This window comes from Delphinus delphis, chromosome 5 (assembly GCF_949987515.2).
Source record: "Delphinus delphis chromosome 5, mDelDel1.2, whole genome shotgun sequence".
In the NCBI taxonomy this organism is placed as follows: Eukaryota; Metazoa; Chordata; class Mammalia; order Artiodactyla; family Delphinidae; genus Delphinus; species Delphinus delphis.
The window spans coordinates 4,171,989-4,198,768 of NC_082687.1; the positions used below are offsets into that span (position 1 = coordinate 4,171,989).

Sequence of the window (26,780 nt, forward strand, 5' to 3'; positions counted from 1 at the left end):
CAGAGGCTTAAGCTGGTAATCATCAAGGAAGGAAAGATGAAAACATGAGGCCCCCATTTTTGTTCATCAGATGTTTGATAACATTCAGTGCTGGCATGTATGTGGTAAAATCAGCACTCACAAACAGATACTGCCCAACAAACTTGCACTTGCTTCAAACTGGGAAAGGGAAGCACCAATAATCATCTTTATATTTAGACCACCCCTTCTGCCTTTTTCTCCTTCTAAGCATCCAGTCTTGTAATAGCTGTTATGTGAGTGGCTTTAAAGGGCCCCAGATCAACCTTCTAGTTACACGATATTTTCAGGAAACTCCTTGTTTGTCTGTTGGAGTCTACACAAGTCCCATTTACTGTATTACTTAAATTCTCATGATTTTAGCTCTCCTACCTGTGTGTACAGAATCTTAGATCTCTAGGCAATTCCCTCTACTTTCAAAAGAAAATAATTGGGTAATATTTATTTAAATTAAAAAAAATGCGTTTGTTTGGACCCACCTAAATATTAAATAGCTAGAAGTGAGAACCATGGGATTATTTGCTTTTCTCGCAGACACTTCTTTACTTAGATTATTATAATGTTCATGAATAAGTCATTAAAATAAAGCTGAATAAACAGTGACTCCTAAAAATGATTAATTTAGATTCTATTAATCATAATTTAAATGAGACACCTTCCCTAATTAAGATGGGTCATGATGCAAACTACATAATGCTTCACTTTCTGTTACTGTCACAACTACATAAAGCCACAGTGAGCATTTGTAATTTTGCTTTGAACTTTAACATTATGGTCAGTATAGGATGTATGTAATATATTGATATTAATGTATGATGACAATTCAATTATGGGATTTTGCTACCAGGATGTGTAATTAGTAGTAAAAATACCGCATTTTCTTTCACCCTTTCCTTTTTTTCCTCAGAAAATAAGTTTTAGAGATTAAAAAAACAACCCGTTAGTAGATCTTTGGTTCTTGGTGTACAGTGCTTCAGATAATTGCCTATTATTCACTCTCCAAAAATTTTCCTTTTTCAATTTTCTTTCAGTTCTTTTGATTAAATTGAAAAGAAAACATCAATGGGTTTATTTATGGCTCGTAGCTTTGACTGTTACTAGCAGCTTGTTAAATCTGCTCAGTACTGCTTGCAGCTAAAACCCAAAACTCATGAATCCAAATTTCTGAATCAGAATTCCTATAAAGGGTCATGTAAAATTCAGATCAAACATTCAAACGTATGCAAATACAACAGGCTCTTCTTCTTTACTTTATTTGATTTGAAGTAGTTACTGTTAAGGGGTATAAAAGGAAAAGGGCAAACTTATACGTAACAGGCACTTAAATACTTATTTGAAATATAAGTTGACTTCTATCTAATTTTGCTTAGGGATATTGCCAATTTTAAGCAAAAATATTTTTAAGGAGACTTTTCAAACAATATACCATTTACTGCCCAAATCTTATCAAATATTGATAGATTTAGCTTAGAGTGATCCAGTCGGCACACTACTTAATTAAAACATATATATCAATTCTCACAATATTGAGCTTTATTCTCGGCAAACAAACAAGGCAGGAGACAATTCAAGACACATACTAAGCCTGGAGCAGTATTTACAGAGTTTCCTGGGGAAACATAGAGAAGGAAGCAGTAGCTGTTACATGGTTAGCTCATTATTCACAGAGATCTGAAAGGTCCATACATTAAGACTTCAGGAAGGAAACGCGAGTCTTTGTGCTAAGGGTCTATAGGCTACATGACTGGGAAGCCCCAGTCCTTACCCTGGTGTGGCCAGGAATTGAGGTCCAAGCTTGTGGTTGTAGGAGGGACCAGAGGTTTCCAGGGCTGATCCCACACTTCACCATCTTACCAATATCGATTGTCCCAACACAACTGTAGCTGGTCTCTGAGTTTTGCAAGAGGACTGACGTCTCTCTAGAAGACCACTTTGCTGAGACTCATTCCTGGAAAAGTGAATACTTCTGTCATGTGTTAACAAGAACTTATTAAGTACCAGCAATAGGTAGAAATAGTAAGAAACTAATTTAACAGTATGGAGGATCTGCTACTATCAGAGCTCTCAGAAAAATTACCAGTGAGTAAATAATACCCTTGATTCTTTGCTCTTTCCCTCACCACATCCTTTCACCAGCCTTCATAGGCATCCAATGTTTACATAGATATTCCTGTCTTTAACTTGTCCCACAGTGCAGATGACCTCTACTCAAAACCCACTTCTGGGCTTCCCTGGTGGTGCAGTGGTTGAGAGTCTGCCTGCCGATGCAGGGTACACGGGTTCGTGCCCCGGTCTGGGAAGATCCCACATGCCGCGGAGCAGCTGGGCCCGTGAGCCATGGCCGCTGAGCCTGCGCGTCCGGAGCCTGTGCTCCGCAACGGGAGAGGCCACAACAGTGAGAGGCCCGCGTACCGCAAAAAAAAAAAAAAAAAAAAACCAAAAAAAACCTCCACTTCCATTCCTAAATAACATTCCTATTTCTCTGTGTAATTCAAGAAATAAGGATGTGCCAGGAACTCTGCTAGACACCAGGGAGACAACGGTAGATAAGACATGGACTCTTCCTTCAAATAACTTAAATTTGGGGGAAGGAACATGCGTGGTTACAGAACACCAGTTTTAGACAACCTGATGAGGAGATGTGAATAATTCACATTAAGGTATAAATCAGTCTAGTACAACAGGCTTAAGTTATCTAGGGTATTTATAGGTTGAGAAAGTCTGCTAATTCAAATTAATTTTTGTTGAACAAAAAATAGATGTTAACATTTTAGAGTGAATTTTTAAACAGCGCAATGTAATTCAGTCACTTTTTCAAAAAGCCATTTCCTAATCACACTAATTGTAAGCTTTGAAGACGAATTTATCACGTACCCTAAAAGCAAAGGGGCAAGAGGCAAAGTGTCTTGATTTAAAGGCCAGGAATTCAAACACAATAAAATATGCAGGCCATGGGCAGCCTTATTGCACGGATTACTGATGCTATAATTCTCACTGTAATGTCTTCTTCAGTAGAGATTCTTAGGTAGATTCTCCTACAGACATTGCCTAAATAAGCCTGTCCTTTATTCGAGGCAGAAAAGGGCTCTATGAGTCATATTTGTCGTTAGGATTCCCATTCTATATTTTTCTCTCCATCCAAGCATCCAGCCTAATAACACGGGCTATACAAGTGGACAAGGATCCCCACTCAACTTTCTGTTACGTGGTACCCTTAAGGAAACTTGATGGTTATTTTGTGGGACTCTGAAACAACCCCATTTAAGATTCTTTTTTTTTTTTTTTCCCTCTTTTCGGTAAGCGGGCCTCCCACTGCCGTGGCCCGCCCCCGTTGCGGAGCACAGGCTCCGGGCGCGCAGGCCCAGCGGCTATGGCTCACGGGCCCAGCCGCTCCGCGGCATGTGGGATCCTCCCGGACCGCGGCACGAACCCGCGTCCCCCGCATCGGCAGGCGGACTCCCAACCGCTGCACCACCAGGGAAGCCCTGAAACCACCCCATTTAAATTTCAGTGAGTAGTGCTTCTATCAGCTTAGGCAGCTCAGACAGGATTAGAACCCCAGTAACTACCAGTTTTGGGCAGGAAGTCTTTCCCAATATTTCTGAGTCTCTGGGGTCTCACAGAGTGGTCGGCGAGGTCCCTGCAGGATATTGTTTTGTCTGCTGGGCTTCCTTCCCATCCCTTCCACAAAACCATTTAGCTTACATTGGGGGTCTTCAAGTATACCTTTGAGGAAACACCAGTGACACACTAGGGGAGTTCCCGCTATGTCAGCATGGTGCTATTTTCTACATTAAAGTAAGGAAAATGTTCAGTAACCTCCAGCCTGGCCACAGTTTATCATACAGAGACCAAAGATGAACATTTTTTGAAAGGGGAAGGGGTTATTTGTCACAGGGACCCATAAAGCAATACCATGTTTACACAGGTAATTTAAAGTAGAAATCATAATGCTGCTAGAATCGTGGCCTCTCTGATGACCTTGAGTGTATTGAACAGGCTAGTACAATAAACAGAATGCCTTACCCATCAAGACAAGTTTCAGCCTTTCCAATTCAGAAAGTTTCCTTTGACTTTCATGTTGCATTTTCGAGATGCAAATTTTTTAAAGAAATAATGAAAAACTTTACTAAATCTCACAAGGTTAAATGATTTGTACAAAGATACTTAGCCAGTGTGTGCAAAAATCCAAGTCCTTCATTGGAGTTCTGTGCTCATTCCACATAGCGTAGTCAGAGCATTTATTAACTCTTGGAACTAAGTGTTCATTATTGTAATCACAGTTATTATTGAATTCCAGTAGGTATAATTTGTCTCTGGTTCAAAAAATGTACAATTTAAGTCATTACTCTTATTTTTATCTAAAATTATTAGAAGATATTTAGTTTTATACTTTTAAAAAATATTAATTAATTAATTAATTTATTTATTTATTTTTGGCTGTGTTGGGTCTTCGTTGCTGTGTGAGGGCTTTCTCCAGTTGCGGCGAGCGGGAGCCACTCTTCATCGTGGTGCGCGGGCCTCTCACTGTCGCGGCCTCCCTTGTTGTGGAGCACAGGCTCCAGACACTCAGGCTCAGTAGTTGTGGCTCACGGGCCCAGTTGCTCCGCGGCATATGGTATCCTCCCAGACCAGGGCTCGAACCCGTGTCCCCTGCATTGGCAGGCAGATTCTCAACCACTGCACCACCAGGGAAGCCCCAGTTTTATACATTTTAATAGTTAATTTGACATAAAAGCGTGTTTTACAACTATATGTTTCCCTTGAAAGGGGGTTTATTTTAGACAACTGAACACGGTGTTACCTACGTCTATGTATACAGTTTAATAAATGATTAGTTAATATGCTTAACAATGATTTGCAAAGTTTCTTTTTGTTACAACAGAAGTGGTGACTAATTTAGTTTCTGTCACTATAGATTAGCCCCTTCATTTATTCAGTTGTTAAAATTCACTTTTAATTGTTTTTGTTTCCTTAAAAAAAAGCCCAGTATGGTCTTATGAAGTTGATAATGGACTTACTAAGTGATATTGACTACTATTTCCTGAATCTATCTTCTGATGACCAGGTGTTGATTACTGTTCATTGAATAATTCACAGATTACCCCCATCTACCTAAAATTACTTCTGTGATGATCTCATAAAACTTTCATTTTTAATCACCTATAATAATACTCAAGAGAAAATAAAGTATGGTTCTATTTTTTAAAAAATAGACAATGACAACATGCAAAGACTTATTTAATATCTGTAAGAGATGCTATTAACTTCAGGGTTGTTCAATAATTTCCATTGTTAGAATGTGCTCCCCGGGAATCACAGAATGAAGATTATGTGGATAGGAAATGTTAATAAAACCAAATGGAATAAACTGTTTCCTAAATTACAATGATCTGATCTAAATAGTGCCCTAACAAAAGTTTTTGTTTTGTAAACTTGGGGCCATTTGACTTTATCAGGCTACACTGTCCCTCCATGTTCAGGGATATTTTGATTCCCATGGCTATGGTACCTCTAAATACATCCTTATATGTCCAAATACTCTTCCACAAATCCAGCCATCTTGTTGCTACCCAGGGGGAGCTGCCGAACAGCTTGCAGTTTTCAGTTTCATTTAACTACGTTGTTATGCATTCTCAGAAAAGAAACAAAGCTTATTCTCATTGATAGATTTTTCCCTCTTATTGCTTGTACAGTATTTTGATACAAGCATGGGTATAACATGTAATAACCACAGTCAAAGTCATATAATTATTAAATACTTTTAATTTTGTTAGTAAATTTAAGTATCCCATTTGAAATTGAGGGACGTATCTGCAGTCTAATTAAACTTTAGTGCAATGAAAAATTTTTTTTCATTTATATGTTTATTAGAATATAGATTATAAGCATTTTTCTATTTTATACTGTATTCTATTCTATATCCATACTGATTGCTGAAACTATGGTGTACGTTTTTGTTTGTTTTTTTAACTTTGGAGGAAGGTTTTTAAAAAGTTTTAGCATAACATTTTTTACCCCCAATGAAACGTCCTAATTTCAAGCAATTTGAGATTTAGCCTGGAAATTAAGTTCTTCTTCCCAGATTTCACTATTCACTGAAGGAGATTATTGTGATCTTCCTTTGCGGGAATCACCTCCTCTGAAATTGCTCTTAGATGTGAAATGGAAATCCGGGGCTCTACTTATGCTGTTATTAATATTCAAAATAGTAGAAGATGCTTTGGTTCTTAACAGGTAATAGATTTCGGTTATCCTTTTGGTTGATAAAAACTGTGTCTAATTTGAAGAAAAAGGTATTTTAGGGATTTCACCATAGTAGACAACTTCTATGGAGAGACATTAGCAAATAATATTATAACATAATATTTTAATCTCTAATCCCTAGAAACATACCTCTGCACTAAGAAGAACTATAACATTTCTAGTACTTCTCTTGATGGAGATTATACAGTTTTATGGTGATACAATTTATCATCAAGAACTTCTTATTTATAGCTGAAATTCAACATGAGATCATTTTCTTTTTAGCAGAAACAGGAACCAGCCGAACATTTTTCAATAGATTGCTTTATACTTTCACTATGGTTAAGAAACGTCGTGTTTAATTTCCAAATACTTGTGAGTCTTCTAGCTATCATTCTGTTAGTGTTTCAGAATTTAATTATGTTATGATCTGAGAAAATACTTTGTATAATTACTGTTCTTTAAAGTTGTTAATATGCATTTCATCACCCGGAGTGTGGTCTAGTTGGGTGAATGTTCTATGAAATTGAGAAGAATGTGTGTTCTACTATTGTTGGAGTATCCAGTAAATGTCAATGAAATCAGCGTGATTGCTGGTGCTGTACAGGTCAAGGGTACCTTTACTGATTTTATGCCTGCTTGATTTATTGCTGACAAAGAAATGTTGAAGTCTCCAACTATAACTGTGGATTTTTCTATTTCTCCTTTCATTTCTACCAGTTTTTGCTTCATGTATTTTAGTGCTCTGTTCTTGGGTATATATGGTTTTAGGATTGTGATGTCTTCTTGGAGAATTAACTACTTTATCCCTATATAATGTTCCTCTTTATCCCTGATAATTTTCCTTGCTCTGATGTTGGTTTTGCCTGATAGAACTATAACTACTCCAGACTTTTTTTAAACTTGTGTTTGCATGGTATATCTTTCTCCATCCCTTTATTTTTAACCTATGTAAGTCTTTACATTTAAAGTAGCTTTCTTATAGACAACATATACTTGGTTCTTTTTTTTATCTCCTCTTACAAACTGAGTCTTTTAATTGGGATAGACCATTCACATTTAAAGTACATTTTTAATGTAGTATGATTAATAATTACCATGTTTATAACTGTTTTCTATTTTTTTCATTCATTCTTTGTTTCCTTCCCTCATTTTCTGCTTTCTTTCGTTTTAATTGAACATTTTACATAATTCAACTTTGTCTCCTCTCTTAGCATATCAACTATACTTCTTTAAAAAAAAACTTAGTGATTGACCTAAGCTTTATAATATACACTTTTAACCTAAGTTCACCTTCAAATAATGCTATACCACTTCAAGAGTAGTACAGGTGTCTTAACGCAGAATATTCTGAACTCTTCACTCCTTTTCCTTGTGATATTGCTGTCATTAATTTTACTTAAACATAGGCAATGATCACCCAATACATTGTTACTATTATTACTTTTAAAAGAGTTATTTTAAAAAATTAATTTAATTTATTTTTTTTGGCTGTGTTGGGTCTTCATTGCTGCGTGCAGGCTTTCTCTAGTTGCGGCGAGCGGGGGCTACTCTTCGTTGCAGTGCGTGGGCTTCTCATTGAGGTGGCTTCTCTTGTTGCAAAGCATGGGCTCTAGACGCACAGGCTTCAGAGCACAGGCTCAGTAGTTGTGGCGCATGGGCTTCATTGCTCCGCGACATGTGGGATCTTCCAAGACCAGGGCTTGAACCTGTGTCCCCTGCATTGGCGGGCAGATTCTTAACAGCTGTGCCACCAGGAAAGCCCTAAAAGAGTTATTTTTTAAATCAATTAAGAATGAAAATAAAATATTTTATTTGTTCTTAATTAATTTCTTCTCTGATGCCCCTTTTTTTTCCTTTACATAAATCTAAGTTTCTGACCTATGTTATTTTTTCTTTTGCCTGAACTAATTATTTTAACATTTTCTTTAGCATAAGCTCCTGGTGATGAACTTCCTTTGTTTTTGTTTGTCTGAGAAAGTGTTTATTCCTTCTTCACTTTTGAAGAATAATTTTGCTGTGTATACAACTCTAGGTTAGTGTTATTTCTTTATTTCAAACTTTAAATGACACTTTATTGTCTTCTTGCTTGAATGGTTTCTGATGAGAAGCCTCCTGTAATTTTTATCTATGTTCCCCTGTAGACATGGAGTTCTTTCTCTGATTTCTTTAAAGATTTTCTTTTTGTCTTCGATTATCTTAAGTTTGAATATGATATGTTGCTATGTCCAATGCTTTTAAATTTTTTTTTCCGTATAGTTATCCTGTTCAGTGTTCTCTGAGATTCCTGAATCTGTGATTTGGCACCTGTCATTCATTTTGAAAATTTCTCAATCATTATTGCATCAAATATTACATCTCTTTTCTTCTCTGGTATTCCAATTAAGTGTATGTTATAGAATTTGAAATTCTCCACACTTCTGTTTAAAAATTTTTTTTCTTTGCATTATATTTTGAACGTTTCTATTGATCTATCTTCAATCTCACTGGTTCTCCTTTTGGCTAAGTCTAATCTTCCTATTGATGAGCCCCTAAATCATTCTTCATTTCTGTTACAGTGCTTTTGATTTCTAGCATTTCCTCTTGATTCTTTCCTAGAGTTTATCTTCTTATATTACCAATCTTTTATTGCATGTTACCTACTTTCACCTTTAGAGTCATTAATATGTTAATCACAGTTAATTTAAATTCAATTCTCTGATAATTCCAACACAGTAAGTCCCCTACATATGAACCTTCTTGCCGTGAACTTTTAAAGATGCGAACGTACATACGCATTTCCCATCGTGTAAGTTAGTTCACGTGTCTGGCGTACACTGTCACGTGTGTGCATCCTCTATGTGTTTGTGCTTTTATGTACTTTACTGTACAGTACTGTATAGAGTACAGTAGTATAGTACTAATAAATAATAGAAGTGTTCATTTCTTTGGTACTAACGCAGAACTTCTTAGAATATGCAACCTTAGAGTAAAATATTTCTTTAAAAATTATATTTCAAGCCCATAAAATAATTTAACTCTGAAGAATTTTGAATAGGAATGTACATTAGTTATTATAGATATTGGATTGATAGATAAAAATCAGAAATTGTCTTTTGAATCCAATAACTTCAATGTGACCACATTTGTTAAAACTGAGATCAGGGCTTCCCTGGTGGCGCAGTGTTTGAGAGTCCGCCTGCCGATGCAGGGGACACGGGTTCGTGCCCCGGTCCGGGAAGATCCCACATGCCGCAGAGTGCTGGGCCCGTGAGCCATGGCCACTGAGCTTGCATGTCCGGAGCCTGTGCTCCGCAATGGGAGAGGCCACAACAGTGAGAGGCCCGCGTACCGCAAAAAAACAAAACAAAACAAAAACAAACAAAAAAAACCTGAGATCAATAGTGTGTGTGGTCTCTATGATTTCTTTGGATCCCTAATACCTATATTTGTTTCAGCAGACATAATAGACTTGTGTGAAAAGTATTATAAACTTATTACAGTACTATAGAGCCGATTGTGTACATTGGGTAGCTAGGCTAACTTTGTTGGACTTCCATACAGATTGGACTTACAGACGTGCTCTCCAAATGGAACTCGTTTGTATGTAGAGGTCTTACTGCATTTGTGTCATATCCGAGTCAAATTCTGGCACTTGCTTCCCTCTTTAGACTGCGTTTTCTCTCGTGTTTTAGCGCACCCTGTAACGTTAAGTCGAAAGCTAGACATGTATGAGGCAGCAGGGACTGCAGTAAATAGGCCTTCAGCATGAAGATTTAGGTCTCTCTAGCTATAGGTGCTGTGCTCTGTTTGACGTTTGCTGTAGAATGAGATTTTACATCCTGCTAGTATCTTTGTTTATGTCTCCCCTCTTGACTTAGTGTTTTCTTATGTACTTCCCCTCAGAGATGGTCTCTGTCCTGCAACTCTTTCAGCTTTAATCCATGTATTATACTGGAGCCCTGTTGATGTGGTCATAGAATATGAAGGACAGAGGAAGTTCTATAATTTTCCAACTGAATCTCAGTGCGTAGTGCACCTGTGTCTTGGAGCGAGTTGGGACGTTTATAAGGCTTCTCCGGTAGCGTAGCTTTCCCCCGTTGTTCCCTACTCTCTTCCCTGCCTGCAGTGTTCCCAGTGTATTTCACTGAAGTCCTGATCATTCTGGACCAGGTTCCTCCTCCTTTTATCTGAGAAAGAAGTCTAGAGGGGACCTGGATGGAGAAGAATGCCCTTCGCTCCACAGGGATAAAGCTCTGGCAGAGGCTTTCCCACACTTGGAATGTGGGAGTTTGTTATGGAGGAGTTTTTAATTGTATTTCATATTGATTGCTCTTCCCCTCGCTTTGGCAGAGCCATAAAGAGATCCTTCTCGGATTGTCACTGTGAGGCCCTGGTGGAACTTCTGGAGTAAAGTCCACAAATGCTGTAGTCCCCCGGAATTTCTCACTCTCACGCCTTCAGCAATACTTCAAAATTATTATTTATAATTATTATTTATAATTTTTATAATGTTCTTACCAGTTTATCACTCCAGTGGCTTTTACTCCAATTAAGCAGATCTTGGCTGTGTCTGGAGGAGTCTGTTTTTCCAGAGTTTGGGGTGTTTTTCCTTGTGACTTCAGTTCTCTAATGGGTCTAATAAAATAATCGATTTCCCGTTTGTTCAGCTTTTTCTTGTTGTAAAAATGGGTGTGAAGGCTTCGGAGCTCTTTACCTGTCAGAGCTGAAATAGGAAGTCTCTTTTTCTAGGATACTTGAAATTTGCATTTTCCTCAGTTTGAATGAGGTTGAGCAACTTTTCCCATGTTTAAGAGCATTGTGTGTTTCTTTTTCATGCAATTCTGTTCATATGTTATTTCTCTTCTAGTTCTCTATTGCTCTATGAAAATAACTCCTTAGATTAGTGGCTTAAAACAAGAATGTGTTATCTATCTCAGGTTTCTGTGGTTGGGGCTCAGCTCAATGGTTCTTGCTAGATATTTTATGCAGTTGCAGAGCGATGGCGGTTAGGGAGCTAGAGGTGGAGTCATCTGAAGACTCAACTGGGCTGGATGTCCAAGACATTCAATGCCTGGTGGCTTGGTACTAGCTTGGTACTTACATTAGTCTTCTATTGCTTTCTTAGCAAATTACCACAAACCTAGTGGCTTAAACAACACAATTTTGTTAACTTACAGTTCTGCAGGTCAAAATTTGGACACGGGTCTCCTTGGGCTAGAACCAAGTTGTTGGCAGAACTCAGCCCTAGGAGATTTGGAATTTTACCTCTGTTGGAGGACTGAGGTCCTGTCTCCTTGTTGACTGTCAGTGAGGACAACTCCCAGCTTTAGAGGCTGCTTGCATGCCTTGGTTTAGGGTGACTTTCTTCCATCTTCAAAGCCGGCCACAGCAGGTTGGATATGTCTCTTGCTTTAAATATATCCTCTTTTTTACTCTGTTGCATTTACCTGACTTACTTTTCTGCCTTCCTTTTCCACTATTAAGGGCCTATTGATTACATGGGGCCTGCCCAGATAATCCAGTATAATCTCCCTATTTAAGATTTGTAACATGAGATACATCTGCAAAGTCTTTTTCCTCACATAAAGTAACATTTTCATAGGTTCTGAGGATTCGAAATGGACATTTTGGGGGGTCATTATTCTGCTCACCTAGAATTCTCCTCTTTCTCTAGATGGCATTGCATTTTCCAGGGCATGGTTTGTCCTTCTCAGGGCATGACTGTCACACTTTTTACATAGTAGCTTCCTTCCAAGAGGGAATTCCTGAAGAACCAGTGTTCTAAAGGGGCAGAAAATAGCAGCTCTCAGATCACTGAAGGACCATATCAGCAAAGGGCACAGCAACACATACCTTCTACTGGGTTGTTCCAGGCAGCCACAGGGCTTATCCATATTTAATCAAAGGAAGACAAAAAAGTCAACAAGGACGTTTTTCTTGGTGGAGTCAAATTGCAGCAAATTGCAGCAAAATATACCAAGCCACAATCCTCATTTTCTCTTGCTGTATAAAAACTGAGCCTAAAACTTAGTAGCTCCAAAACCAGTCTCATGATTTGATGAGGGCAGGTTGTTCTTTCTTGGGGCCTTTTAGGCATTCATGGTTAGATGGTATATGGGACTTCAGTGTTCTGAGTTCTCGACTAGTCTAGACGTCCAAGTTCAAACACTCGCATGACTGAGAGTTGATGCTGGTTGTTTGCTGGGAGCTCAGCTTGGACCACTCACACACCTACACTTGGCCAGTCCACGTGATTTGTGTTCTCACGACATGCCAGCTGGGTTCTGAGCAACACCCTGACAGCGAGTGTTCCAAGAAGCCCATTGAAAACTATAAGGCTGTTTATGACTTTGCCTTAGATGTTCCAGAGAATCGTTTCATTTGTATTCCATGTGTTAAGCAAGTCAATTAGGTCAGCTTAGATTGAAGAGGGAGAGAATTACCATACATATTTTTCTCATTTTTCTGTTTTGTTATTGGATTATTCTATTTGCTTCATAGGAGCTCTTTTCATATTTTTCTGGTTATCTATTGTTTCATAAACCTTCCTGGAAGCTCAGTGACAAAAACAATAACTTCTTATTACCTTTTATGGTTCTGAGGTCATCAAATGGGTGGTTTTTGTTTGGTGTCTCTTATATGCCGGCAGTCAGACAATAATGGGACTTGAGTCATGTGAATGCTTCTTTATTCACATAACAGCTGGGGACTGGTCAAGCATCTTTCTCTCCATCATCTCTCAATGTGGCCAGCTTGGTCTTCCTCATCACTTTCATGGCCTCAGGGCTCCAAATGATCAAGGCAGAGACTGCTGACGGTTTTAAAGGAAAGGCCTGGGACAGACATAGCATCACTTTTGCTTAACTCCAGGATCAAAGCAGTCACAGGTTAAGTTCAGAGCCAAGGAGAGGAGAAATAAACTATATCCCTGGAAGGAAAGAGGGTTAAATGTACAGCCATCTTTAATCTGCCATATACGTAAAGGAAATAGTCCTTTCCCTGTTATACAAGCTGTAAACGATGTTCCCAGCTTGTTTTTGTCATGATGCTTCTGTACTCAACAAATTAAAAAAAAACAACCTTGTCTTCAAGTCGGATGTATCTTCATAGTTCTTTGTTTTGTATTTAGCAATACCTTTCTCATTTAAAATTAGTTTTTAAAATTCTCATGTTTTCTCCTAGTACTATTCTTTTTGTGTGTGGGTTGAAATCACTGCATGTAATTTATTGTTTAAAGTTTATTTTATAAATCCATTTTTTTCTTTCTGGCTGCCCTGTTTCTAATACCATTTATTGAAAAGTTTATCTTTACCCCTCTAGTTTTTTACCCTTATTATGTACTCTATTTTCTTACAACTATTTCTTTAGGACATTTTCTTCTGTTCTTTTGATCTGTTTATCAATGTTCAAGTGAAAAATGGTTTTAATAATTGTGGTTTTATATCATCTTGCTTGTTTACTTTTTTCCATTAGAATATCAGAATTAGTTTGGTTCAAAAACAATTCTGTTGGTTTTTTTTAGAGGAAATATTTACATTTTTATGATGTTGAGTGTACCTATCAAGAAGACAGTGTGAATTTAAACTATTTTCCTGGCCAGAGACCGTTTTGACCAAAAGAATGAGGTGGAAGGAATGCTACTTACTTCTTTATTAGTCTTGTAAATTTTCTTTCACATAGGTATTATACATGCTTTTTTTAAAGATATTCCTAGGAATTCTTTTTATCCTAGTTATTGTAAATGTAAGTATCTTTCTAATCATATCATCTAATTTATCATCGTATGTATATTTTCCCAGCCATTTTTCTGATTTCTCTATTCATTTATCTATTTCTCAGTTTCTTTTACTTTTTTGAGTAAAAAAATTATGTTAACCAAACTGATAGTAATTTTATCTCTGAAAGTATACTTTTTAAAAGACAATGTATGACTATTTTCTCAAGTACATTTGTCTACTGGAGTGGAAGCCCACATCGTCCTTAAGTGGAGAGCTTGTACATGCACATATAAATAGATACCACGTACTATCCAGAATGAATTTACAACTGGAGTTCCATAAATTTTGTGTTTGGAAGCTAATCGATCTAGTTCAACCTGCGTATGTTACAGATGAGAGAAGAGAGATTCAGAGAAATGAAATGACTCAAGGGAAATCTACCGCTCAGGTAGGACCCAGAATTAGGATGACCAAGTCACCCAGGTGAGAATGGCACTGACACAGTATATTTTCCCCTCTTATTTCCCCCCTTAGTGTACTTTGTGTCCCAATCAAACTAAGCTGTTTGCTTGTCCTGCCTCCACACCTTTGCCTGGTTACTGTCTCTGCATATAATGCTAACCTCACGTGTCCACAAGTCCAGTTTCTACCCATCATTTAAAAAACTCATGTCATTTAAAATCATCCTCCCATGACTCTCATTCTCCATAAAATGCAACACTATCCTCAAAAACCAAGTATCGATGTGTACCTTTCTCACAGCTCATAGCATTTGTAACTTACGTTCACGTGCGCGCAGGTATTGCAACCCTTCCTGGGCCATATATTATTTGTGGTACTCAGCCTCGTCCTCCTTCAAGTGCTTAGCACAGAACATTGAACATAATAGAGAAGTGAAAATATTTCTTGGGTTAATGACTAATATTCATATTTATTGAGCCATTATGTGCACATCTGCACTAGAATCGAAATGTAAATATGCAGGATTATACACACATCTACATACATGTACAGATATAAATTCTGATGTTAGTAACATTCCATGTATTTAATTCATCAGTGGAGATGTTCTTATATAATGTCTCTGATGAGAAAGGCATATTAAGTGTTTTGAAGGTCAGAATCTATTGACCTTAGCATGTGAAATGGTAATTAAAATGATGTAGATGAATGTTTCTTTTTGTAGATCTATTACTGCAGGGAGAAGCATTGAAATTTTTAGTATCTGTAACTGTTCATCAGACAACGTAAAATTGTATAAGGTGAACAAAATGTTTAGAAAACAGCACATTTTAAATTTATTCATCTATTTTTAGGACAAAGAAGCAGCACTTGGAAATGTCCTAAATGGAATAGTTGTAAGAAAATAGAGTACATAATAAGGGTAAAAACTGGAAAAAAACACTGGAAAATAGTCTATTCTATTTATTTGGATACTTTTTTTCCACAGATATATTTCATACTTGATATTCAAGATTCTACAGTTAAGAGGCTAACCAAGCAAGCTTGATTGCTTGTTTTTGGAATAAAATTTGTGTTTTATTTTTGACTTTCAAGTGAATTTCTATTTGTCAAAAGCTGACCGTAATATCTGTTAGAGCAGATCATATGCATAATCTAAACACCAAAAACCCAACAGGAATGTACACGAATAGTCACCAAAAATCATGTAAGAGAATGTTCATCATAGCAGTATTTTTTTAACATCTTTATTGGAGTATAATTGCTTTACAAGGGTGTGTTAGTTTCTGCTGTATAACAAAATGAATCAGCTATATGTATACATATATACCCATATCTCCTCTCTCTTGTGTCTCCCTCCCACCCTCCCTATCTCACCCCTCTAGATGGACACAAAGCACTGAGCTGATCTCCCTGTGCTATGTGGCTGCTTCCCACTAGCTATCTATTTTACGTTTGGTAGTGTATATATGTCCATGCCACTCTCTCACTTCGTCCCAGCTTACCCTTATCCCTCACCATGTCCCCAAGTCCATTCTCTATGTCTGTGTCTTTATTCCTGCCCTGCAACTAGGTTCATCAGAATCTTTTTTTTTTTTTAGATTCCATATATATGTGTTAGCATACAGTATTTGTTTTTCTCTTTCTGACTAACTTCACTCTGTATGACAGACTCTAGGTTCATCCACCTCACTACAAATAACTCAATTTCGTTTCTTTTTATGGCTAATATTCCATTGTGTATATGTGCCACATCTTCTTTATCCATTCATCTGTTGATGGACACTTAGGTTGCTTCCATGTCCTGACTATTGTAAATAGTGCTGCAATGAACATTATGGTACATGTCTCTTTTTGAATTATGGTTTTCTCAGGGTATATGCCCAGTAGTGGTATTGCTGGGTCATATGGTAGTTCTACTTTTAGCTGTTTTTTTTTGCGGTACGTGGGCCTCTCACTGTTGTGGCCTCTCCCGTTGCAGAGCACAGGCTCTGGACGCGCAGGCTCAGCGGCCATGGCTCACGGGCCCAGCCGCTCCGCGGCACGTGGGATCTTCCCGGACCGGGGCAAGAACCCGTGTCCCCTGCATCAGCAGGCGGACTCTCAACCACTGCGCCACCAGGGAAGCCCTACTTTTAGTTTTTTAAGGAACGTCCATACTGTTATCCATAATGGCTATATCAATTTACATTCCCACCAACAGTGCAAGAGGGTTCCCTTTTCTCCATACCCTCTCCAGCATTTATTGTTTGTGGGTTTTTTGATGATGGACATTCTGACCAGTGTGAGGTAATACCTCATTGTGGTTTTGATTTGCATTTCTCTAATGACTAGTGATGTTGAGCATCCTTTCATGTATTTGTTGGCAATCTGTATATCTTCTTTGGAGAAATGTCTATTTAGGTCTTCTGCTGATTTTTGGATTGGGTTGTTTGTTTTTTTGATATTGAGCTGCATGAGCTGTTTGTATATTTTGGAGATTAATCCTTTGTCAGTTGCTTCGTTGGCAAATATTTTCTCCCATTCTGAGGGTTGTATTATTGTCTTGTTTATGGTTTCCTTTGTTGTGCAAAAACTTTTAAGTTTCATTAGGTCCCATTTGTTTATTTATGTTCTTATTTCCATTTCTCTAGGAGGTGGGTCAAAAAGGATCTTGCTGTGACTTATGTCATAGAGTGTTCTGCCTATGTTTTCCCCAAGGAGTTTTATAGTGTCTGGCCTCACCTTTGGGTCTTTAATCCATTCTGAGTTTATTTCTGTGTATGGTGCTAGGGAGTGTTCTAATTTCATTCTTTTACATGTAGCTGTTCAGTATTCCCAGCACCACTTATTGAAGAGGCTGTCTTTTCTCCATTGTATATTCTTGCCTCCTTTGTCAAAGATAAGGTGACCATATGTATGTGGGTTTATCTCTGGACTTTCTATCCTGTTTCATTGATCTTTATTTCTGTTTTTGTGCCAATACCATACTCTCTTGATTACTGTAGCTTTGTAGTTTAGTCTGAAGTCAGAAAGCTTAATTCTTCCAGCTCTGTTTTTCTTTCTCAAGATTGCTTTGGCTCTTTGGGGTCTTTTGTGTTTCCATACAAATTATGAATTTTTTTGTTCTAGTTCTCTGAAAATTGCCATTGGTAGTTTGATAGAGATTGCAATGAATCTGTGGATTGCTTTGGGTAGTATAGTCATTTTCACAATGTTGATTCTTCGAATCCAAGAACATGGTATATCTCTCCATCTGTTTGTATCATTTTTAATTTCTTTCATCAGTGTCTTAGAGTTTTCTGCATACAGATCTTTTGTCTCCTTAGGTAGGTTTATTCCTAGGCATTTTATTCTTTTTGTTGCAATGGTAAATGGGAGTGTTTCCTTAATTTCTCTTTCAGATTTTTTGTCGTTAGTGTATAGGAATGCAAGAGATTTCTGTGCATTAATTTTCTATTCTGCAACTTTACAAAATTGATTGATTAGCTCTAATAGTTTTCTGGTAGCATCTTTAGGATTCTCCACATCATAGCAGTATTTGTGTTAGTCCCAAACTGTAAGCTACCCAAATACCTATCAAGAGAGTAATAGGTAAATATATAGTAATATTCTCACACAATGGAATACTGTACAGTGATGAGAATGACCAAACTTCACTGTAATTAATGATATAAATGAATCACACAAACCAACACCCAGTGAAAGGAGTGAGATACAAAACACTGCACACTGTATGAAATCAATCAAATAAAATACGAAACGGGTAAAACTAACCTATGCTGTTAGAAATAAAGATAGAGGTTACCCTTGGCGGGTGGTGACTGGAGGGGACATCAGAGAGAGTTCTGATTTCTGGTAACGTAACCATGCTCAGTAAGGGCATTCTTCACTTGCGTGTGCTCTGTTACAGAAAATAAGTAAGCATATGGACTTGTGTGTATTGTTCTGTACATATATTTTAATTCCATAAAAGTTCTAACAGTGCTGTCAATCAATCAGCTGGAAAATCAGATTTGTACGTTTACAATCTAGTTATTGGGGCTACTTTCCTGCAATTGGCATAATTCACTCGTTTCAACACGTAGGAAGTGAATCTGCCTTTGTCAACAGTGGAAATAAAAAGGGATCATATTTTCTTGTATAAATCTAGAAAAAAAGAAGTATAATACCAATATACATGTGTGGTATTTTCCAGGTCATAGAGGGGTTTCAGATACATCATTTTAGTTTATCCTCACTCCTGTACTCTTTAGGCTACATAGAGACTATTCCAATCTTGGGAACAAAAGAACTTTTATTCTAGGAAATCTATGGCCCCTGCCTAAAAGTAATATTTCTTCATGAAGCTGCTATTTCCATTGTATAATTTAAAATCATAGAAACATCTTTAACATAAAAATTTGATAAATTTTATTACAATTGGTAGAGGTATTGGTGCTCAAGTTTGTATGATCTTTCCAAGGTTTGCTCTGATAATTATTGGCAATATTTTTAGGTCCCTTTGAGTGAGGCTAGCGTTATTTTTCACTATTTGTAATTGTGAATTTTAAAAAGTTTTCTAGGCCTTAGAATGAATGAACAGAGCATATTTGGAGAAATCATCTTTATATTTATTCATATGTGCTGATAACATTAACTCAAATTAGGTATTTTCATAAACATTCTGGATATACTCCTATCTAATTAAACTTTAAAAAGCAACCTCTCCTATTGATATAAAGATGGATCATGTAGTTTTCACCAAGAAATAAAAGCTTGAATTCACATGACTTATGCCTTGATTCTGTCCCACTTCTTTGTCTGCCCCTGCAGTTAAAATGAAAGCATCCGTAGCTGTAATCACTGAAGCAAAAAGACCCAAACTTAAACCACATGCTTGGAATTACAGTTCCAGCTTTATCTTGCCTCAGTTGCTGAATCTATTAAACCTATCAGCCCTATTTAAAATTAAGACTCACAGTAACTCTCTGTACTTTCCAAAGGCAAAACCCTTGTTTTGTTGTTATGGGCAGTATTTTGTTTATTTATTTATTTATTTACTTACTTACTTATTTATTTATTTATTTTTACTGCGTAGCTTGTGGGACCTTAGTTCCCCGACCAGGCATTGAACCCTTGCACATGCTGCGTAAGTGCAGAGTCCAGACCACTGAACCGCCATGGAATTTCCTTGTTTTGTGGTATGACTAACTAAGATAATGCATGAAAAATAGTACTTACCTCATCTTTACTACTTACTAAATGTCAGGTGATGTTATTATTTTTATTATTATTTTCATCAGTGGAAATAGACAAGATAGATAAGATATTAGGTGCTTGATAAATGCATGGTGAATGAAAGAGTCATTATAAATTGCTCTAAAATATCCTCTAGGATTATCTGTAAGGAGCGAGAGATATGGCTGGTCTAGGAAATGTATTCTAAACAATTTTATAGTGATTGCTTCTGTATAAAAATGGATTTTTCCCATTTTTCTGATTTCAGAAACATTTCACATTACTCTTCTAAAAACTACACGTTTTGACACCAGAAATACATCTACGCGTGGAACAACTCCTACGGAGCACCTACTGAACGCTGGCAGAAGACCTCAGACCTCCCAAAAGGCAAGGAACCCCCCACGTACCTGGTTAGGGCAAAAGAAAAAACTAAACAGAGACAAAAGGATAGGGACGGGTCCTGCACCAGCGGAAGAGAGCTGTGAAGGAGGAAAAGTGTCCACACACTAGGAAGCCCCTTCGCGGGTGGAGACTTCGGGAGGCGGAGTGGGGGAGCTTGGGAGCCGCGGAGGAGAGCACAGCAACAGGGGTGCGGAGGGCAAAGCGGACAGATTCCAGCGCAGAGGATCGGGCCGACCGGCACTCACCAGCCGAGAGGCTTGTCTGCTCGCCCGCCGGGGCGGGCGGGACTGGGAGCTGAGGCTCCGGCTTTTGTCGGAGCGCCGGGAGAGGACTGAGGTTGGCGGCGTGAACACAGCCTGCAGGGCGTTGGTGCGCCGCGGCTGGCCGGGAGAGAGTCCGGGGAGGGGTCTGGACCTGCCGAAGAGGCAAGAGACTTTTACGTCCCTCTTTGTTTCCTGGTGCACGAGGAGAGGGGATTAAGAACGCTGCTTGAGAGAGCTCCAGGGACGGGCGCGAGCCGCGGCTAAGTGTGCGGAGCCCAGAGACGGACATGGGACGCTAAGGCCGCTGCTGCCGCCGCCAGGAGGCCTGTGTGCGAACACAGGTCACTAGCCACACGCCCTTCCGGGGAGCCTGTGCAGCCCGCCACTGCCAGGGTCCCGGGATCCAGGGACGGCTCCCCCGGGAGAGCGCACGGCGCGCCTCAGGCTGCAGCGTCACGCCGGCCTCTGCCGCTGCAGGCCCGCCCCGCACTCCGTGACCCTCCCTACCCCCCGGCCTGGGTGAGCCAGAGCCTCCGAATCGGCGGCTCCTTTAACCCCGTCCTGTCTGAGCAAAGAACAGACGCCCTCCGGCGACCTACACGCACAGGCGGGGCCAAATCCAAAGCTGAGCCCCTGGGAACTGTGAGAACAAAGAAGAGAAAGGGAAATCTCTCCCAGCAGCCTCAGAAGCAGCGGATTAAAGCTCTACAATCAACTTGATATACCCTGCATCTGTGGAATACCTGAATAGACAACGAATCATCCCAAATTAAGGAGCCCTGTGGATGAAAGGCTCTTGGTGCTGCAGCCAGGACTCAGTGCTGTGCCTCTGAGGTGGGAGAGCCAACTTCAGGACACTGGTCCACAAGAGGCCTCCCAGCTGCACATAATATCAAAGAGCAAAAATCTCCGAGAGATCTCCATCTCAACGCCAGCACCCAGCTTCACTCAACGACCAGCAAGCTACAGTGCTGGACATCCTATGCCAAACAACTAGCAAGACAGGAACACAACCCCACCCATTAGCAGAGAGGCTGCCCAAAATCATAATAAGTCTACAGACACCCCAAAACACACCACCAGACGTGGACCTGCCCACCAGAAAGACAAGATCCAGCCTCATACACCAGAACACAGGCACTAGTACCCTCCACCAGGAAGCCTACACAACCCACTGAACCAACCTTAGCCACTGGGGACAGACACAAAAAACAACAGGAACTACGAACCTTCAGCCTGCAAAAAAAGAAAAAGGAGACCCCAAACACAGTAAGATAAGCACAATGAAAAGACAGAAAAACACACAGCAGATGAAGGAGCAAGATAAAAACCCACCAGACCTAACAAATGGAGAGGAAATAGGCAGTCTACCTGAAAAAGAATTCAGAATAATGATAGTAAGGTTGATCCGAAATCTTGGAGATAGAATGGACAATAGAATGGACAAATTGCAAGAATCAGTTAACAAGGACCTAGAAGAACTAAAGATGAAACAAGCAACGATGAACAACACAATAAATGAAATTAAAAGTACTCTAGATGGGATCAATAGCAGAATAACTAACTGAGGCAGAAGAACGGATAAGTGACCTGGAAGATAAAATAGTGGAAATAACTACTGCAGAGCAGAATAAAGAAAAAAGAATGAAAAGAACTGAGGACAGTCTCAGAGACCTCTGGGACAACATTAAATGCACCAACATTCGAATTATAGGGGTTCCAGAAGAAGAAGAGAAAAAGAAAGGGACTGAGAAAATATTTGAAGAGATTATAGTTGAAAACTTCCCTAATATGGGAAAGGAAATAGTTAATCAAGTCCAGGAAGCACAGAGAGTCCCATACAGGATAAATCCAAGGAGAAATACGCCAAGACACATATTAATCAAACTGTCAAAAATTAAATACAAAGAAAACATATTAAAAGCAGCAAGGGAAAAACAACAAATAACATACAAGGGAATCCCCATAAGGTTAACAGCTGATCTTTCAGCAGAAACTCTGCAAGCCAGAAGGGAGTGGCAGGACATATTGAAAGTGTTGAAGGAGAAAAACCTGCAACCAAGATTACTCTACCCAGCAAGGATCTCATTCAGATTTGATGGAGAAATTAAAACCTTTACAGACAAGCAAAAGCTGAGAGAGTTCAGCACCACCAAACCAGCTCTACAACAACTGCTAAAGGAACTTCTCTAGGCAAGAAACACAAAAGAAGGAAAGGTCCTACAATGACGAACCCAAAACAATTAAGAAAATGGGAATAGGAACACACATATCGATAATTACCTTAAATGTAAATGGACTAAATGCTCCCACCAAAAGACACAGATTGGCTGAATGGATACAAAAACAAAACCCATATATTTGCTGTCTACAAGAGACCCACTTCAGACCTAGAGACACATACAGACTGAAAGTAAGGGGATGGAAAAAGGTATTTCATGCAAATGGAAACCAAAAGAAAGCTGGAGTAGCAATTCTCATATCAGACAAAATAGACTTTAAAACAAAGACTATTAGAAGAGACAAAGAAGGACACTACATAATGATCAAGGGATCGATCCAAGAGGAAGATATAACAATTGTAAATATTTATGCACCCAACATAGGTGCACCTCAATACATAAGGCAAATACTGACAACCATAAAAGGGGAAATCGACAGTAACACATTCATAGTAGGGGACTTTAACACCCCACTTTCACCAATAGACAGATCATCCAAAATGAAAATAAATAAGGAAACACAAGCTTTAAATGATACATTAAACGAGATGGAGTTAATTGATATTTATAGGACATTCCATCCAAAAACAACAGAATACACATTTTTCTCAAGTGCTCATGGAACATTATCCAGGATAGATCATATCTTGGGTCACAAATCAAGCCTTGGTAAATTTAAGAAAATTGAAATTGTATCAAGTATCTTTTCTGACCACAACACCATGAGACTAGACATCAATTACAGTAAAAGATCTGTAAAAAATACAAACACATGGAGGCTAAACAATACACTACTTAATAATGAAGTGATCACTGAAGAAATCAAAGAGGAAACCAAAAAATACCTAGAGACAAATGACAATGGAGACACAACGACCCAAAACCTGTGGGATGCAGCAAAAGCAGTTCTAAGGGGGAAGTTTATAGCAATACAAGCCCACCTTAAGAAGCAGGAAACATCTCGAATAAACAACCTAACCTTGCACCTCAAGCAATTAGAGAAAGAAGAACAAAAAACCCCCAAAGCTAGCAGAAGGAAAGAAATCATAAAAATCAGATCAGAAATAAATGAAAAAGAAATGAAGGAAACAATAGCAAAGATCAATAAAACTAAAAGCTGGTTCTTTGAGAAGATAAACAAAATAGATAAACCACTAGCCAGACTCATCAAGAAAAAAAGGGAGAAGACTCAAATCAATAGAATTAGAAATGGAAAAGGAGAGGTAACAACTGACACTGCAGAAATAAAAGAGATCATGAGAGATTACTACAAGCAACTCTATGCCAATAAAATGGACAATCTGGAAGAAATGGACAAATTCTTAGAAATGCACAACCTGCCAAGACTGAATCAGGAAGAAATAGAAAATATGAACAGACCAATCACAAGCACTGAAATTGAAACTGTGATTAAAAATCTTCCAACAAAGAAAAGCCCAGGACCAGATGGCTTCACAGGCGAATTCTATCAAACATTTAGAGAAGAGCTAACACCTATCCTTCTCAAACTCTTCCAAAATATAGCAGAGGGAGGAACACTCCCAAACTCCTTCTACGAGGCCACCATCACCTTGATACCAAAACCAGACAAGGATGTCACAAAGAAAGAAAACTACAGGCCAATATCACTGATGAACATAGATGCAAAAATCCTCAACAAAATACTAGCAAACAGAATCCAACAGCACATTAAAAGGATCATACACCATGATCAAGTGGGGTTTATTCCAGGAATGCAAGGATTCTTCAATACACGCAAATCTATCAATGTGATAAACCATATTAACAAACTGAAGGAGAAAAACCATATGATCATCTCAATAGATGCAGAGAAAGCTTTTGACAAAATTCAACACCCATTTATGATAAAAACCCTGCAGAAAGTAGGCATAGAGGGAACGTTCCTCAACATAATAAAGGCCATATATGACAAGCCCACAGCAAACATCATCCTCAATGGTGAAAAACTGAAAGCATTTCCACTAAGATCAGGAACAAGACAAGGTTGCCCACTCTCACCACTCTTATTCAACATAGTTTTGGAAGTTTTAGCCACAGCAATCAGAGAAGAAAAGGAAATAAAAGGAATCCAAATCGGAAAAGAAGAAGTAAAGCTGTCACTGTTTGCAGATGACATGATCCTATACATAGAGAACCCTAAAGATGCTACCAGAAAACTACTAGAGCTAATCAATGAATTTGGTAAAGTGGCAGGATACAAAATTAATGCACAGAAATCTCTGGCATTCCTATATACTAATGATGAAAAATCTGAAAGTGAAATCAAGAAAACACTCCCATTTACCATTGCAACAAAAAGAATAAAATATCTAGGAATAAACCTACCTAAGGAGACAAAAGATCTGTATGCAGAAAATTATAAGACACTGATGAAAGAAATTAAAGATGATACAAATAGATGGAGAGATATACCATGTTCTTGGATTGGAAGAATCAACATTGTGAAAATGACTCTACTACCGAAAGCAATCTATAGATTCAATGCAATCCCTATCAAACTACCACTGGCATTTTTCACAGAACTAGAACAAAAAATTTTGCAATTTGTATGGAAACACAAAAGACCCCGAATAGCCAAAGCAATCTTGAGAACGAAAGAAGGAACTGGAGGAATCAGGCTCCCAGACTTCAGACTATACTACAAAGCTACAGTTATCAAGACGGTATGGTACTGGCACAAAAACAGAAAGATAGATCAATGGAACAGGATAGAAAGCCTAGAGATAAACCCACGCACATATGGTCACCTTATCTTTGACAAAGGAGGCAGAAATGTACAGTGGAGAAAGGACAGCCTCTTCAATAAGTGGTACTGGGAAAACTGGACAGCTACATGTAAAAGTATGAAATTAGATCACTCCCTAACACCATACACAAAAATAAGCTCAAAATGGATTAAAGACCTAAATGTAAGACCAGAAACTATCAAACTCTTAGAGGAAAACATAGGCAGAACACTCTATGACATAAATCACAGCAAGGTCCTTTTTGACCCACCTCCTAGAGAAATGGAAATAAAAACAAGAGTAAACAAATGGGACCTAATGAAACTTAAAAGCTTTTGTGCAGCAAAGGAAACTATAAAGAAGACCAAAAGACACCCCTCAGAATGGGAGAAAATATTTGCAAATGAAGCAACTGACAAAGGATTGATCTCCAAAATTTATAAGCAGCTCATGCAGCTTAATAACAAAAAAACAAACAACCCAATCCAAAAATGGGCAGAAGACCTACATAGACATTTCTCCAAAGAAGATATACAGAGTGCCAACAAACACATGAAAGAATGCTCAACATCACTAATCATGAGAGAAAGGCAAATCAAAACTACAATGAGATATCATCTCACACCAGTCAGAATGGCCATCATCAAGAAATCTAGAAACAATAAATGCTGGAGAGGGTGTGGAGAAAAGGGAACCCTCTTACACTGTTGGTGGGAATGTAAATTGATACAGCCACTGTGGAGAACAGTATGGAGGTTCCTTAAAAAGCTACAAATAGAACTACCATATGACCCAGCAATCCCACTACTGGGCATATACCCTGAGAAAACCATAATTCAAAAAGAGTCATGTACCAAAATGTTCATTGCAGCTCTATTTACAATAGCCCAGAGATGGAAACAAGCTAAGTGTCCATCATCGGATGAATGGATAAAGAAGATGTGGCACATATATACAATGGAATATTACTCAGCCATAAAAAGAGACGAAATTGAGCTATTTGTAATGAGGTGGATAGACCTAGAGTCTGTCATACAGAGTGAAGTAAGTCAGAAAGAGAGAGACAAATACCGTATGCTAACACATATATATGGAATCTAAGAAAAAAAAATGTCATGAAAAACCTAGGGGTGAAACAGGAATAAAGACACAGACTTACTAGAGAATGGACTTGAGGCTATGGGGAGGGGGAAGGGTAAACGGTGACAAAGCGATAAAGAGGCATGGACATATATACACTACCAAACGTAAGGTAGATAGCTAGTGGGAAGCAGCCGCATAGCACAGGGAGATCAGCTCGGTGCTTTGGGACCGCCTGGAGGGGTGGGATAGGGAGGGTGGGAGGGAGGGAGACGCAAGCGGGAAGAGATATGGGAACATATGTATATATATAACTGATTCATTTTGTTGTGAAGCTGAAACTAAAAAAAAAAAAAAAAAAACTACACGTTTTATTTACAGTAGTTTTAGCTGCAAAGAAAGATACCACATATACCTTACACAACCAATTTCCCGTGT

General features: G+C 38.5%; 2 long non-coding RNA genes across 2 annotated transcripts in view; one reads left to right on the forward strand and one right to left on the reverse strand.

The window, feature by feature from the left end:
• LOC132425266 (uncharacterized) overlaps positions 1 to 26,780 on the forward strand; it is an 84,065-nt gene that overhangs the window by 15,659 nt on the left and 41,626 nt on the right. The gene's annotated exons all lie outside the window — the stretch shown is intronic.
• The window catches only part of LOC132425267 (uncharacterized), a 97,483-nt gene continuing 72,012 nt past the window's right edge, over positions 1,310 to 26,780 (reverse strand). The window contains exon 4 of the long non-coding RNA XR_009519412.2: positions 1,310 to 1,966. This is a non-coding gene — a long non-coding RNA (uncharacterized lncRNA). The remainder of the gene's footprint in view (positions 1,967 to 26,780) is intronic.